The sequence below is a fragment of the Macrotis lagotis genome, chromosome X (genome assembly GCF_037893015.1).
Source record: "Macrotis lagotis isolate mMagLag1 chromosome X, bilby.v1.9.chrom.fasta, whole genome shotgun sequence".
Taxonomy (NCBI): domain Eukaryota; kingdom Metazoa; phylum Chordata; class Mammalia; order Peramelemorphia; family Peramelidae; genus Macrotis; species Macrotis lagotis.
Window position 1 is genome coordinate 399,082,447 of NC_133666.1, and position 17,224 is coordinate 399,099,670.

General features: G+C 32.6%; 1 protein-coding gene across 2 annotated transcripts in view; it reads right to left on the minus strand.

Annotated features, from left to right (window-relative positions):
• ZFHX4 (zinc finger homeobox 4) overlaps positions 1–17,224 on the minus strand; it is a 222,102-nt gene that overhangs the window by 177,563 nt on the left and 27,315 nt on the right. The gene's annotated exons all lie outside the window — the stretch shown is intronic.

The following is a 17,224-nucleotide window of genomic DNA, read 5'->3' on the forward strand; positions in this document are numbered from 1 at the left end:
AATATCTGTTAGTAAAATCTTTTTGAATCTGTATTGTTGGTAATCAATAGGGAACATACCAGATGGTGCTCATGAATAACTGTACTAGAAACATTCCCAACCCCTCAGAATTACTTCCAGAACCCAAAGGAGAGGAGAACTCAATTAACTGCCCTCTGGGGACTCTGCCAGTGAAATTCCCAGTTAGGAAGTAGGATCCAGATGGAGTACTAAACTTAGATACAGTCTAAATTTGCTTTTCTACATCTTCCAATCCTTGTTCTCAATCCAAGAAAAATAAGTCAGATCCTCAATTTCCCTATTCACCTTTCAAATACCTTAAGAGAACTTTCTTATGGCCTCTAATTTCTTCTCTAGGCTTAGCATTTTCACTTTGTTGTAAGGTGTCATATTCTCAAGGTCCTTAGAGAAGGAAACTTCTCACCATTGCTCTTCTTATCACTTCTTTTAAGGAGGATGAAGGTTGTAGATGACTACTATCACTAAGTTAATCAACTTGGACCAAGGGCTCCCCTACTTGTTTTCATCATCCTGCCTTTTCTCTCTCTCAACCCCTGACCTGAACTGAATGAAAAGAGTGCATGGCATAGTGTAGTGGGAAGAGTGCTGAATATATAATCAGAGAACATGGATTTGAATTTTGGCTCTACTACTACTTACTATGACCTTGGGTTGGTTACTTCTCATTTCTCAACCTCAGTTTTCTCAACTTTTAAATAAGAGGATTTCGGCTAAATGATCTTTAAAGTCCCTTCAATCCCTGAGAGTCTATGATAAGTAGCTCTGAGCTATAATTCATTAAGAAGATTTTTTAAAGTAAAAATTAATACCAGATCACCTTGGCTTCTGTCTACCTATACTATATGGCAGATTAAGTTCGTTAGTAGTACATATGCACACTTTTTACACCAGATAGTCAATCAAATGTCTCAATGAGTTTCAGATTCAAAAAGGCAGTTTGAGACAGTTCTTTTGCATGAGGAAGTAGGAAGATTACTTGAATAACTACCTGCTTTTATTCCCCCTCCATATTAAGGGGGGGTAAGAATTAGATTTTGATGTGATGTTCTGACAAACAATTCCAGACAGTTCTTCCTTTAGTCTCATTCTATCCATCCTGAAAGACTGAATAGCTATCTGCAGACCCCTGGATAATAGGAATGTCAAAGAGAACTGATAATCATTTAAATATAATAGGATTATACAGAAACTGCCTTAGATGAGGTGTCCCAGTTATTTAACCTCCCAGCAACTAGTGCAGACTACCAAAGACATAACTATTTAGGTTTTCTTTTCTTTACTACACTAAAAATAATCCATCTAGATATAAAGAAACTCCTAGTTCCTCTTCTTGTCTAAAACATATATCAAGACAATACTCATTTATTCTTCTCACAAATAGGCATAGTTTAAAGGACCTTTTTACTTTAATTCTCTCCCTTTCAATGATTGGTGAATTGGGGTCCAAATAAAAACATATATACCTATGACTTTTAGAAGCATAGCCCCTCCCTTGGCCTTGCCTAGTTTATTAACAGGCATTGTTAAAAGCGTGATATGATTTGATTTGTCACCAGAGTGCCAAAAATAGTTAATTAAAAGGGTTTTAATCTGCTCTTGGTGATGAAGAATATTCTTTTAGGTTCTTCTTAGGTAGGTGTCAAAGAAGGAAAGAATATCAACATTTATATCTACCATGTCCTAAAATGGAGCTGGTAGAGATTCTCTTGAAGCTAGAGACCTAGCTCTAGTACAAACATGGGCACCACATTATAGGAGCAGGCAGTGGGGGTGGGGCAAAAAAGAGAATACTGTCAAGCATGATTAAGTGCTAGGTCTTTTACTGCATCCTTAAACAAATGTCAAAATAGATTTGATTATCTTTATCTCTCATTTGACTTCTTTTCCTAACTTCCTTGATTATTTTTTTCTGGAATAGGCACCACATTCTGCTAGACACCCAAGTACAAAATCTAGGTGGTCACAATCATCTCCAAACTATCACTTAAATCTAATCAGTTGCCAAGTCTTACAGATTTTTCCTCCCCTACATATCTCCCATTCATTTTCTTCTGTGTACCCATGCCCATAATCATCCTCTTCTAATTCCTTATCATCTCGTACTTGAACTACTGCAATTAACTTCAAAGTTGATCTCCTTCCATTTAGGCTTTTGCCTTTTCAATTCATCCTCCACACAGTTATCAAATTGACTAGATTTCTAATGCACACAGCTTGAAGCACATCATTTCAAGATTCAAGATATCTGAATAACTCCCCTTTGCCTTTAGGAAAAACTGAAAAATTCCTATATTTGGCATTAAAACCTTTCATAGTCTGACTCCAGCCTATCTTTCCAGGTTGAATATATATATATATATATATATATATATATATATATATATATATATATATATATATATATATATATATATTATTCTACATTCCAACCAAACTGATTTACTTGCTATTCCCCAGGTGACAATCTGACTCCAGCATTTAGGACTCATCTCAAAGGTCACCTACTTCAGGAAACCTTTCCTGAATCTCCCAGTTATTAATGATTCTTAAAGGTACAAGCTTCACTCTTCTCTTTGTATCTCCAGCAGCTAGCATAGTGCTCAGTAACACAGAAATAATAGATGATCGATTACAGTATGATGCACTGTCAGAAAATTCTATCTTCTGAAGCTCAAGGAAAACTCTAAGACTTACTCCTCTCTCCCCCAATCTTAATTATAAAGATCATATACATAAACCATACTCTTTGTCTAAGCAGAATGATATTTCTCCCCTTATCTGACCAAAAGATAGAAGAATATATAGAACAGAAGAATACTTGAGGTCCAGGAACAAAATTCGAGAGAATAGCCTAGTGGTAGCTGCTCAGAACCACAGAGAAGTGTGGAAAGAATGGTAGAGAGGAAGAGAATAGTCGAGAGCAAGTTCCTAAAACCACCTATTACAAAAAAAGTAGGAATAAGAGAGAACAACTTATTTCAGAACTGTAATCAAAGGGATGGATATAGCTCTCATCATTCTCAGGTTTTTCTTTTATCTTCATTACAAAAATAGACATTATTCTATAATATTGTATACTGTTTGCATGTTGAGAGACAGTATTTCTAGACTGGGAAAAAGGAAAGGACCACAAATGTTGTAGGAACTCAAAAGGAAAGCATTTATGCCAAGAAAACTTAAAAAAAAGATTTGAATGAAAAGATTTGAATTCAAATACTGACTCTGTTCCATTCCGCCTATGTGTTCTTGGTCATATGGCTTTAATTTTTTTGATCTCAGATTTCTCAAAAATAATCCAAAGTTTCTATCAATTATGGATCTTAAGAAATTAGAAAATCCACCCAAATGTATCTGGATCCTTAGTGCCATGAGAATCTCTGGCATAAAGGTAATAATACAAACAAACCATATTACTAATATATGATCTTCATGAATTCTTTTTCAAAATAAATGACAGAATAGTAAATTACTCCTACTTCACCATTGTGAAGCAAAACAGATAGACAAAACAAAAAGACTGACCAATAAATGTTTTAGAAAGCCTCGTGTGGCAGAAGTTCAAATTCTCTAACTCCATACCAAATAGCAGAAAGAGTAAATGAAAACCCCCTACATGATCGGGACAAACACTGTTCTAATTTGGTTAATAGAAGGTATTAAAAACCATATAATGGTGGCTGCTAGGTGGCTCAGTGAATGGAGTACTGACCCTTAAGTCAGGAGGACCTGAGTTCAAATCAGATCTCAGACACTTAATAATTACCTAAACTGTGTGGCCTTAGGCAAGCCATTTAATCCCATTGCCTTGCAAAAACAAAAACAAAATCAAACAAAAAAAAAAAATACAATGCCTAATACCTTGAGCTAATCTGTCTAGGTAAATATAAAGCATAGAGAAAGAAAATCTTGGGGCTTTTTTCTACTTAAAATTTGAAGCAAGGAGTTGCAAATGAGGTTGTGAGTTGAATATTCTTATTTCTTTTGAAAACTTTAACATCACTAAATATGGCATCTTAGTAAATCTAAACTAGCCCAAAGAATGTCTATAGTAAAGGGCGGTAAAACATAATAGAAAGCTCACATGACAAGATAGTTTAAGGAAATTGTTTTCAAGAATCGGTCCTGATTTGGCCAAAAAATCTGCACTAATGTTATCCACATTTGCCAATACTGATTTAGTTTTACAAGTAAGGGTTTATTTCTTTTTTTAAATTAAATCTCTGTATGTTAGACATACCAAGAGCTTCTAGTAGTTTGTCTGCTACTATTTTTTACAAATCAAGGAAAATGAAAGAATACTAATCCATCCAAAACAGTTATTTTGATTTTTTTAGAAAATCACTCTATGGTTTTAAGTCTCTTAAAATGTTTTAGAGAAAATGTTGTATCAACTGATAAAAATATGTCTCACGTTCTAACTGCTACATCAACTAAGGAATCCAGGTATCTTTAAGAGACTTTTTTTTCTTAACCAAATCTTTCCAGTTCCCTCTACCTTTACCAATCTTATGAACTGATTTTAGTGATTATTAAAAGTTTGTGCAGGATCTTTAAAGCTTTTCCTCCCTGGGGACTGAGGATATTTGCTTATACCCTGCAGGAAAAAAGTTTTAGAAATGTTTCCCAAATCAAATTAAGTGTATATGAATAACTAACCCATAATATTTAATTAAGTGTAAGATAAATTCTCCTTCATTTAAAAATATATTCACACAAATAATGAAAATAAGTCTTAGTTCAAGTATCTTCAAAATATGGGCAAAAGGGGTCCAGATAATTGAAGTTTTAACGTTTTTTGTTCTTATTTTCTGAATAGACATATTGCGAATGTCATCTTAATAGCAGTGAAAAATGAGTATATATTTGCTTTAGAGGTTGAATTTTTATCAGTCTTTTTTGACTTTCTTTAGTTCAACTCATTTATTTTAGACTGTAAGGATATAATACAGGATTCATTTTCATGGTTGTGAAAGATAGAAACATTTTTAGGGTTTTTGGAATGCATCCCCCAAACTATGGTTATGGCTATATATTCTTACATGTCTTATACTTACTAATCTGGTTGTTTGAAATATTTATATCATTAGTAATATTATAATTGAAAGAGGACAAATTCTGGAATAATAGAAAGAGAAAACCAGCCTCAAAGTCATGAAGACATGGTGTCAAGTCCTGCCTCATTACAGCTGTATGATTACAAATAAATGACTTAATCTCTCAGCATCTCCAGACAACTCTCAAAAACTATAAATTATAGAAAAATGTTTCTGATTTGCATAAATAAGAGAAGATTTGACTCTGGTAATAAAGATCCACATCAATCAGGTCTAGAGTAAAGAAAAAAGAAAAAGAAAACAGCAACACTGTCTGTTCTTACAGATATTATGATTGAAAAACAGTTTCAACAATGAGTTCATTCAATTGAGGTTATTTCATTGGGCTTCAAAAATGGGGGAGAAAAGATTGCATAAGTATGTTATATTTGTTTGATGTAGATGTGGTCTTAATTGCACTAAAAATTTTCAGTCTTTTTTGTTTTTATTTCTTTAGTCACCATTTCCTAACAATTTCACCTTATGTTCAAAATGAAATGAAAATGTGCAACAATGTAAATGTGATCATTTTGAGTTGACAAACCTTGAAATGCTGACCCAGAAGTATACTCTGTCCAGAATTATCTATAACGATACTTATACTGCCTGAATATCTTTTATAACTTTCTTTTATTCCATTCTGCACATAACCTGTATAATCAAACATCATTGTCTGAATCTTCAATACTAGGGGGGGTAAAATAAGGTAAGGAAGGTTGGTAAGCAGTACTAGCATTCAAGAATCTGAAAAATCTGAAAGTCAAATAGTGAATGCAATATATATATATATATATATATATATATAATGACAAGTAAGAAAAATCACTATATACAACTAAAACAAAAACAATTTTTCAGAGATATTCAGAAATTTAGTTGAATAGCTGAAGAATTCATAAAAAAAATAGAATGACAACAGACCTTAAATAACTGGGGTGGTCAAAGTAGTAGAATGGATAATCAACAAAAGGGAAAGAAACAGAAATGGGAAACTTTTTGATGAAAAAAATGAATGTTTATATGAAATATATGATATAGAATGAATTGCTAGCATGTAGTAATTGGAATGATGTGAAGAAAAAAGTGGAGAGATTCTTATTTTCAATAATATATAATTATATGTTATCATATAATTCTTATATTATACATTTATTATATGTGTGAAGGAGAGATTCTTATACTAAGTAATATATAATTATATTATGTTATATGATATTCTTATGACAAAATATTATATAAGACAAGTATAAAATTTTGTGTATATATATATACATACAAATGTATATATAAATGAACAAAATTAAAATTATAGATGGAACACAGATTATATATGTGAATGACATAAAATTCTGGGAAGATAACTAACATATTATTTGCATCACAGAATGTTTATACAAACTTGAATGGTGGGACATGAAAATGTACATATGCACTTGTACAGATGATTCCCTAACATACTCTCTTTTCATTATATAGTCTTCTCTTAAGATCTAAGTCAAGCCAAGTCTTGGGATGCTTTGGAAAACTATTCTTCCTTTTAAACTATTTAATAAATTAAGTATATGTAAAAATTCCTTTAATACATATAAGCAATAACTTTCTATTATAAAAACTTTAGTATAATTTTCAAAGTATCTAATATGTATGTGTTGCTAGCCTCTGGCAAAATAGTAAAGATAGCAAAAAATAGTTTTTAGTTCTTTCAACTTCTGCTTTATTTGTCTTTTCAAATTGGGATATTAAAAATTCATCCAGCGGAAAATGTTGGTTACTTATTTTTCTATTCTAATGACTATCATTACCATCCTCTACCTTCTTAAAAGCACAAACTTTAGGAAGTTTAATAAGGATTTCAAGCATCAAAGGAAATAATATTTTTTAAAGGGGATGTTTCCAAATGCACCTAAAATCACATAACTAACTCTGAATATCACACTTCATCTATGTGGAAGGTAGATTTTGTTCAGACAAGGTCCAATTCGATCTTTTTTTTAATAATTACAGTCTAAGTCAACTTTTTAAGGTGAAAAATATGTCTCAATATGGGGGGTAAGACAAAAGAGTCTTCCTACCCCAGGTTCCAATTAGTCTCTACTTTTATCCATATCTGAAGGGTTATAAACATTCTCCCAACCCTTATTTCTCATGAAGTAATCAGCCAAGGATCATATTATAAGATAGAAAGCTATTTATCTCCAGATTCTGCTTGGGAAGTTAGTATGAAAAAATAACAGCTGGGAAGCAGTCCGAGCAGTATGTTATAGAGGAATTTACTGGGGTTAGACTGAGGGATGAAGAAAGGGTGGTGAGGAATTAACATGTTTTTTTCATTATCTCTTTGCATTCCAATTGTTCTTTCACCTCCTTTTTCTATTTTTCCCATTTTAGCTATCACCCTTACTCTGAATATGCCTGAGACTTTTAAGTTGACAAAGATGTACTGTGTTGCTAAATGCATGGAGCACAAATATACAAAATAACTCTAAATTAGGAATTATAATTTTGATAGGATCAAACTTTGTAAATGAACAATCAAGATCACAGTATAAGATGTTGGAAGAGATCCAAGTTTAGTTAAGACTCAGGTCTTCCCTCTCTGTCCCTGTCTCTGTATGTCACAGATAGAGTCATACACAGAGTTGGAAGGAAGCTAGGAGTTCATTTAGTCTAACCCATATCTAAAGAGGACTCCTCTCTCCAACTTTCACAAATGACTACTAAGCCTAAATAAAGACCTCCAATGAGAAAAAAAAACCTCTACCTTTCAATACTTGATGATTTCATTTTGGGTCAATATCATTGTTAGGTACTCTAGTTTCTTACTTCTGATTTGAATATACCTTTGCAACTTTTATCATGGACTATCAGTTCATTCCTGTGATCCTAAGCCAAGAAAAAATCTAATCTCTCTCTGAATTTTCAGTCCTTAAGTTTCTTAATCATTTTCAAGTGAATTTGTGAATGCTTTTGGAAATTCTTTCTACTCTACCTTTAGAGTAAAGAGGTTGGGTTGGTCTTTCTAACTGAAATAACTATTCACAATTCTGAACTCATATCAATCAAACTAGGCTAAATTAAAATTGAAGTTGGAATGATTTTGTAAAATTCATTGTCTCATCAATTTTATAAGAGACCTTGGAGTTCATTTTTAAATGTACAAAAGACACTTCAACTTCCTTTGTCTTAATTTCTCATGAACAAAATGAGAGTGGAATTGAATGACCAAAATCTAACTTAAGGAATGGGAAAAGAGATCAAGATAGTTATCTTCTAGTCTTTTAAGAGCTTTTATCTGGATCTTATGATCTAGCTCTAAAACTATGATTATATAATTTAGTCCAATACCTTCATTTTACAGATTTGCTTCATTAGCCCAAGTCAAAAATATGAAAGGAAGTAAGCAGAAGAACTATGATTTTGAAGTTAAGTCCTCTAATTCCAAATTCATCTCTTTCTACCTATTACACTGCCTCTGTTTGAAAATGGTCTGTTATTATTGAACTTGAGTCAATTGCAGTCATATCCAACTTTTCAGGATCCCCATTTGGGATTTTCTTCGTAAAGTTTCTCTAGCTCACTCTACAGATGAGGAAACTGAGACAAATAGGCTTAAGTGACTTTCCCAAAGTCACAAAACTATTATGTGTCTGAGATAAGATTTGAATTCAGGAAAATGAGTTTTCTAGTATCCACGCTCATCACTCTATCCAAGCTACTCAAGATGTCTTTTAGATGTATTTTTTGTTATGTGTGACAAGAAAACTCTAAAATGGGGTCATGAAGGGTCAGACATGACTTAAATGACAACAGCAAAATATTGTCATACCCCCTTCTAACTGCCAATAATAATTCTAGGCTCATAATTGCAATAATAAAAAAGATTTAGACAATCTCTTCCCAGAGAATTCAGAAAACACTCTTCAAGTATTATTCATAAAGATGACCCTTACTACCCTACATTAATGACAATAATGAAATGCACAACTTATAACATTAGAGAATATCAGAATTGGAAGGACCTTCAGCAGTCATCCATTTTTTACAAATAGAATCTTCACCACAACCCACTTAGTATTTGTCTGAAAACCTTTAAGTGAGGAGGAACCCACTAACTCCTGAGGCAGCACTCAGGTAATGGGTTAAATTTTTTCCTTGTTATATAGCTACAAATCTATAATATGCTCTAGAATCATCTTCCCCACCTGACCCTTCCCCTAATGTCACAGATGGTGATTATTCTCCTATCCCTAATTGGACTAGTCATTCACTTTACTGCATAAAACTTGTTACTCCTATTTTGTCCTGAATTACACTGACAATGCCCAGAAGATGAGCCTTCTGAATCTCTACTTCATTCTGCCTTATGCTTGAGTGTGGGTTCAGCCTGAGAGTGAACTTGATGTGAAGCATGTACAGTAGAGCCCAGGGAACCAGCTGTTGTAGAAGCAGGTTCGTGGTCGCTCTGCACATACCAGCTCCTCCTCACTCCTCTCTGGGCCAAGACCCTTTCATCAGTGTTGGGCCTGGTTAACATATGACTGAATTGCATCACTACACAGCATCACAGCACTCATTAGTAATAACAAGTAGTGAGTGATTCATCCTCTTCCCCGACTAAAAGTGAAGTAACAAATGAGAGAACTGAGGTAATTATATTCTGGTAGTATATTTGCCTCAGTTCTCCAAATGTTATCTTTTGGAAGGTTGTGTAGACAAAGGTTTTTTTTTTAATTATGGTTACAAAATCACTATCTTTAAGGTTACATGCCCTAAACAAAGACATGAAGTGATCTACAGTATTGGGGTGGGGGATGAGATCACAATCAATTAATATGCAGTTGAATGATTCAGTGGATAGAGTATTGGACCCTGAATCCAGAAGACTTGAATTCAAATTCAGCCTCAGACACATACTAGTTCTGTGACCCTGAGCAAGTCATTTAATTTGTGGTTGCTTTAATTCTCTGGGATGGGAAACCTCTGCAGTACCCTTTGCCAAGAAAACCTGTGAACAGTATTGGCATACTATTGTTCCTGGGGTCATGAAGAGTTGGACATGAATGAACAAATGAACAACAGCAATATACTAGACATGCTAAACTTTGGTGATCCAGAGTAAGACAAAAACACAGTCCCTGCCCTCAGGGAACTCACCCAATGGGGGAGACAACATATACATAAATCAGTATATATAAGATAAATACAAATCAGATTAAGAGTGACTTTAGAGAGCATGGCACTAGAAGTAAGGGGGACATGAAAATCAATTTTGCAAAAGGTGATATGAACTAAATATGAAAGAAAGGCAGAGACATTAAGAGTTAAACAAAATGGGGACAGGATAAGAGCATTGGAGGTGTGAGGAAAAAAGTAGTATAAAGACCCAAACAGAAGATGGAAGGACACAAATAAATAACAGCAAACAGACCAATAGAACTGCACTATGCAGTGTGTAAAGGGGAGAAATGTGTCAAAAGAATGTAAAATTAGGAAGGGGTCAAAAAGAGGAGCTTGCAATCCCAGAGGTAAAAGAGAGCCACTGGAGGTTATTGAGTAACATCGTCAGAACAACACTTTAGGAGAATCATGTTGGTGCTCTGTGAGGTATGGATTAGAGTAGGGAGAAATCTAAGCAGAGAGACCATTTTGAAGTCTAGGGCAGTGGTCCAGGTGATGAAATCCTGATAGAGGATGGTGGTTATGAAAATGGAAAGACCAGGAAGTAGGCAAGAAATGCTGTAAAAAAAGAAATGACAAGATCTGGCAATTAAAAAGGAACATGCCAAACTGCTTACTTCTATTTTTTGTTTGTTTGGTAGGAAGGTTGGACAAAATAGGTAAAGAGTATTGTCCTTTTCCCATAATATATATATATATATATATATATATATATGTATACATATATATATACACATATATATATAATTAGAAATTGATATTGATTGATATATATTTTATTAAAGAAATCAATTTTAAGGAAAGGTTACATTTAGTAAATATATGTCAGTCACATTTTTCTGTGTGACTACATTAATCACACATCCTAACTGGAGAAATGGGAAATGAGAAGGAAAAGAAAAAAAATCCTGAGACATTCAAGAAAGACAGGTCAGGAAAAAAATCTTTTGGAATATCATTAAATCGTATGGGAACACTAATAACTTTGGGAGAAGCTGGAGTGCCAACAAGAGAGTAATATTCCAATAACCAACTTCACCTAGATTTACAATTCAACATGAGGCTAAATCCATTATTTTGATACCAAAAAAATCATTTTATTGCCATTTTAGGCCAGATAGAAGATGTTACTTATGCCTAGTATAAGTTTTAGTCTTCATCTATATATATGTATGATTAAACTCCTACATATGTTTGTAAGGACATACTTCTATATTTCCAGAAGTCAAAGTCCTTTTTTTGTCATCTGCTAACAAAATTACTCCTCCCAAATGTCTTAATTTCCCTGTTTCTACATAGGTCACCACAATCCTCCTAGACCCTCAAGTTCTCAACCCAGTAGTTATCCTTGATTATTCATTCTCCTCATGTGCTATATATATATATAATCAGAGCAGTCTTGTAAATTCTGTCTACATAGAAATTCTCACATGCACTGATTCACATTGTCATCACCCTATTTAGATTCTCATCTCTATACTTCTGCAATAATTTTCCATTTAGTATTTCTCCCTTAATTATCTCTTCTACTTTGATCCATTTTTCACCAATTATCAAAAGGTAAATTTGATGTACAATTTGATTTACTCCCCTGCTCCAGAATTTCCAGTGGCTCCCTCTTGCCTCTAATGGCAAACTTCCTCATTTAACTTTAAAAGCCTTTTACAATCTGGCTTCAGTCCAACTTTCCAGGAATATCACCTTCCTGCACTTACATACTTCAACTAAACTTGATTGCTATTCCTCATATTAAAAAGTCTTTCTCTTATTTCCAAATCTTTGTAGATATAGTAGCCTCGTTTGATATATATGATCTTCCTCCTCTCCCCTTACTTTTTAGGATGATCAGCCTTCAAGGTTTAACTTAAATGTCATATCCTATAAAAGCCCCTTCAGGATTCCATTCATTTGGTAGTGGACCTTCCTCCCATTTCCCCAGTTACTTTATATGTATTTACTTATCTAGGCTATCTAGGGCCTAGATTCTAGGCTATTTCCTCCTGGTGTAATATATGGTCCTTGAGTCAAGGATTACTTTTGTCTTTGTGTCTCAAGTGCCTAGCACTATGTTTCATATATAGTAGATGCTGTGTTAGATGAATGAAAATTACAAATGAAATCACTAGCATATAATACAATATACTACTTTCCATTTGAAAAAAGTATCTATATTGAATTTTTTCTTCTATTTTATTCTATAAGGGCATGTTATAGTAAATGTTTCATTTTAAAAAACAGAAGTAGATAAAAGGCTCAGAGTTAATTACATAATTTTAAAAAGCCAATAATTTATAAATTACTATGAGCTAAATATCTACTTGATCTGTATACTTATATATGAGTATTAGGCCTAGATGTATTGTCCCATGATACAAAATATTATTTCAACATTGCTCTTATCTTTGGACATAATAATACAATAGAATAATTTGAATTACAATTTCTTTTTAAAAAAATCCAGATGCTAGAATTGAATTTCACACTACATTTCAACCTTGAAATGAACATAAATCTGAAACTAATAAAAATGGCAATAATTTCCATAGTTAGGTTAATGTTTAGCAGCAGAGAATAACTTTTGTTTATCTCTGAAAACAGCTTTCTTCATCTAAACAAATGACTGCAATAAGATTAAGTGAAACATGTTTTTAGTTTCTTAGATGCATTGACAATTTACTTCTGCACAATGATTTTTATGCAAATATGTGCCACAGAATTTCTTGACCTCTTTTGCCATCATACTGAGACAATGACAGTTCAATAATTGGAATGGCACCTCCTGGGATATTTGATTTTGAATTACAAAGTTAGACATAGGTTATTGAAATAAAAATAATTATGACTCCCTGTTAATTATAAAATGATCAATTATCATTGTTTCATATTAGAAAAACCAAATATAAGGTGGTTGGAGCCAATTGTTCCATTTTGATCTCCTTCTCACATTCATACCTCTCATTCTCTGTTGGTTCTTGATTTCTGGTTCTTAACCCTAGTTCCTTCATCCGTAACATGGATAATGAGAAAACCCCCAAAAATGTTCCTTGGGGGAATGTTTCACTATAAAGTTACCTAAGGATTAAATCCCACTTGGACTTCTTTGCTCATGATAGAGACAATCTGTGCTTTCACTATTCCCAGTTGATTTAAAATACAACTATGCAAACAGAATTATGTAATCTAGACAGGCTAGTCTGCTTCACTTCTCACAAATGAAAAAAAGTGGGGGGGAACATAAGAGGCCACTGTACTATAATTAAGATTTTGATTTTGAAGGAGGAAATTGATGGACACCTCACTTCTAAAAATAGTATAGGTTCAAATGAAGAGAAGGTGCTGCATTGTACTTGCATTTCCTATATAGAAAGCAAGACTCACCAATTGACCATGAAAATTCCTGAGCCCATCCTATAGAAGGCTGGACTCTAAATCGCACCTGTAAAATATTACGAAAACTTCCTTTGTTCATTTAGTTTTAATTATCTAAAATTGTACATTTGTTTTTATGCTTTTTATTGGACATTTTGGAAACATGATTGTGATATTCTTGATATATAGAGCACATAAGTGTTATAAAAATAGATTTATTTTGAGAGAAAATATTTTTATTTATTCATTTATTAATAATAAATATTTGAGTACTGGATAAATAGACTATTCTACTAGGGACTGAAGGGAACAATGGTAAACTTAACAGACATGATATCAATATGCTTATGTTTGTCAATGGCAAAGGAAACCAAGTTTAGAAAACTATGCTGCAAACACTCATATTAAAAGCTTAAGAAATTCCTAAATATAAAATAAACTTAGTGAAGCAGACTATTATTCTATACTAGGTCCTAATCAATTTTAATTTACATGTATTCATAAAAAAGTTGAAATAAAAATTAATCTAATTCTAAGTTCTTTTTATTTAAGTTTTTTATGACTCAACTTTGTTTCATATTAGCTAGGTGGCATTATCTTTTTAAATTAGAAAGATATAGTGTTCTGTACTTCAGAAAGTTCTACCACAAAATGAAAGTTTACTTTATTTTCTTCTAGAAGGTTTTGACCAAAATTACTTTTCATTTAAAAAAAATATAAATAAGTAAATTCAAAGTAAAATATTGTTGCCAAAACTAGAATGCAGCTATGCTTGTTTTTCTTTCCTGTCATCATTAGCAACAGACATAAAGCTATTCTGTTTTTGAGCCCATATGGAAAGATCATCAACACTTTCTGCCTCTGGGTCCTTTGCCAAAATACCATAGCCCACATGCCTTTTACCTTAAACATAAAAGAAAAGGTGTTTTTTTGGTCAAATAAAGAAATAATTTTTACTAGCATGCGTCTAATGTTTAAGCTGCCTAAATCCTGCCAAAGACATTAAAACACCATCTGTAAAACAGATTTTCATTAAGTTGATCATTTTAAAGTTAAGCAGCTAGGCAGATGATGCTTTAGAACTAACCTTTAACCTTTAACCTCTTTAACTAGAATTAGGTCTCATACTTCTTCAAGGCAATACCATTTTAGGTGGAGAACAAGAGAGGTGATCTATTCAAATTGAACTGACAAATTATAGTCTTTACAGTGTTCTAAATATGTTGTCAATAAGAGAAAAGGCAAAAGAAGTTTATTCATAGTTGCCTTTGGCAATTAAAATTTACTCAATTAATTTGTTATGTGCATACCATTGTGAATTTAGTACCTGACTGCTAATGTAATTCTAGATCATCAAATCAGAAGCTCAGAAATTACTTTAAGGATAATTTTAATATTTTCTCCATATTGTCTCTTATAAATTATTACTTTTCTTATTACTGTACAGATTTTCTCAATTAAAATTAATATTACTTATTAATTACACTTTATGTAATAATGTAATTTTAAATAATTAGAAATTACATTTTAGGATAACTGTTTCTATAGTCCTTGATTTGCTTGACAGGGACTTCATGTCTGACTGCCACACAAAGCTACCATCATTCAAAAGGAGAACAAATTACAGTGGAAAATGGCATCCTTAAAATGGCGTAGGTAGGTAGAGATGAACGGATGTATGCAATGTAGGGATTAAAGGACATTTATAATGATATGTATAGCTCTATCACTGACACTGAAGCTTTTTAAACCTGGAAAATTTCAACTTTTCTTCCTGATAAATGGAAATGCTCTTGGTTGCTATGGAGCATTTTTTCCCTTTTAACTAACAGTTTTAAATACTTCTTGTTGGATAAAAGATTATGGCTTACTTTTCTAACACTAAACTGTAACAGTCTTCATATAAAGTTTTTTCCCCCTTTGAAAAGCCACAACTGAAATTGTGTTCATTGAAAGGAAAGCTACTCCCTTCTCCCCTCTCCCTCCACTTCTTGCCATGTCATTGATATTACCATGTTAGAAGATTTACTTGAATGATGCAGTAATAGAAAAGTTAGATATTAAATGTATCACAATAAAATGAATAATTTGGGAGGGGCAAAACTAGTTTTTCTTTTTACTTTGCAATATTGGGAAAATATTTGCTTAAAAGTATTCAGTTATTTTTCTACCTGATAAGCTCTGATTTCACTAATAGCTTTGAAATCTATGCTCACAGTTATCCTTATTAGCCCTTCGTGTATTGGTAAACATTCAAAAGCAATAGCGAACTGTCCTTGCAGTGAAATATATGAAGGCCACTTTCACAAAGAATGGTCAATGACTATAAGTAAATATTCACTACTCTCTAAAATGAGGGGGTTGGGCTAGTCTGATCTCTGAGATTCTTTCCAACTTTGGCATTCTATAATTCTATTAGAGTAAGACACTTTCAAAAAATTTTTAAGAAAAAAGAAATCATCACCATTCTGTTATTCTTCATGCTTTCATATGATATTAATAAAATGGAAAATTTTACACATTTCCATCTTATATGCCAAGCATGTTCATTTAATTGTTAGAGAATCTAGCTGCTTGAGTGTAAACACAATTTATGAGTATTCTATATGACTCCCAGGACCTAGAACTATTATTTATACAAAATTAATATTTTTCTTCTCCTGGATATTCAGAAAGTTGTTAATACTTTGAAATAGCAATAGAAATACATTGACAATCAAATTTTCATCAGTGAAGCACAATAGAATTCCTTCTTTGTATTTTATTTTTAATATCATAAATTTAGAAAACCTCCATCTCATGCCAAGACCCCCTTACCTCAGCTACTATAAGCCAAATCTAGTAGTTTCATTCCTGATTTGTCAAACTCTAATATCAAAGGAAAGATAATACAAATCCAGACACTAGGTCCATACCATCATGCACAGTATTTCTATCTCTAATAACTTCAAACTAGAAAAAAACTAGCCGACAAATAGAACTAAACCAACAAAACTAAGAATATTTGTACCCAAGGTAGAAATCAACAGTTTGTCACTTCTCATGTTCATTTAAAAAATATAATTTGAAAAAACATAGGTACTATAATTAGTAGTTGACTCCTGATAGTTTAGTCATCACTGATTTCTAGTATAAATCAATAGATAACACTTGCAAAATGGATTTTGTAATCATATTTAGAGCTTGTTACAATGACTAATGGTTTGCAATATTTCCTGAATTTTAATATCCTCTAGACAAAAGAAGTTTTTAATAAGTTACAAAGTTATTCATCATGGAAATGGATGTGTTACATTTGTATATGAACCAAGACAATCAAGCCAATCCAGTAAACACACTGCAAAGAATAAATTACCCAGTAATTAGGGTTTAGAAAAAGTCATGACAAGTTGTGTAATAAATGGTGTTCATCACTTGCACATATTCATCACATCTGCATAGCCTATTCCAGTAAAGATAAAAATATATTTGCCATACTCTCAACATATTTATTGATACCACACCCTTTAACGTCTGCAAAAAAAAAAAACACATGTCTGGTTTGGGACAGAGGCATTTGAAAC